The sequence below is a fragment of the Papilio polytes genome, unplaced genomic scaffold (genome assembly GCF_000836215.1).
Source record: "Papilio polytes unplaced genomic scaffold, Ppol_1.0 DF823901.1, whole genome shotgun sequence".
In the NCBI taxonomy this organism is placed as follows: Eukaryota; Metazoa; Arthropoda; class Insecta; order Lepidoptera; family Papilionidae; genus Papilio; species Papilio polytes.
Genome location: NW_013525303.1, coordinates 529741 through 530497, shown reverse-complemented (window position 1 = coordinate 530497; position 757 = coordinate 529741).

The window sequence follows — 757 nt, the reverse complement described above, 5'->3', positions numbered from 1 at the left end:
ACTCTATCATACGTCATCTCAGTCATCACTCCCTTTTTGATCATGTCACTTTTTACACAATCCATCCATCTCTTTCTAGGTCTACCTCTACAGATGTACCTCCACACTCATAACTAACGTTCTCCTTGTAACATGCGATTCACCTCTCCTCATAACATGCCCATACCATGCTAACCTTTTACTCCTTACCTTCTCTACCACTGGGGCTCCTCCCAAACTTCCTCTAATATACTCATTTCGTATCTTATCCATTCGTGTTACCCCACACATCCATCTTAACATTCGTATTTCCGCCACATGTCTCCTTTCATCCGTTCCTTTCACTGCCCAACATTCAGATCCATACATCATGACAGGTCTTACGACGGCCTTGTAAATTTTCCCCTTTAGTTTAAGTGGAGTTTGGTCGCATATTACTCCTGTGACCTGTCAAATAAACCTGTAAAATAAAAAAAATATTAAAAATATAGCCTATGTTACTCAGTGATAACATACCTTTCTACTGTTCCAAGAATTTAATAGCTGTAGTTTTTGAGTTATTTTAATACGAACAAAAATACAAATCTTGTATATCAGTATAGACTAGTTGTCTGCGACTTGGTACACGCAATATTAAGATATAAAAAAAAAGCTTATAATATGCCCGTCTATGTCAGCTACCCTTCAGTGAAAGTCCGGACAAAATCGGTACAGCCGTTTCGGAGATTACCCGGAACAAACGCGGCTTGCGGACAGACAGACAAAAAAAAATCCGATT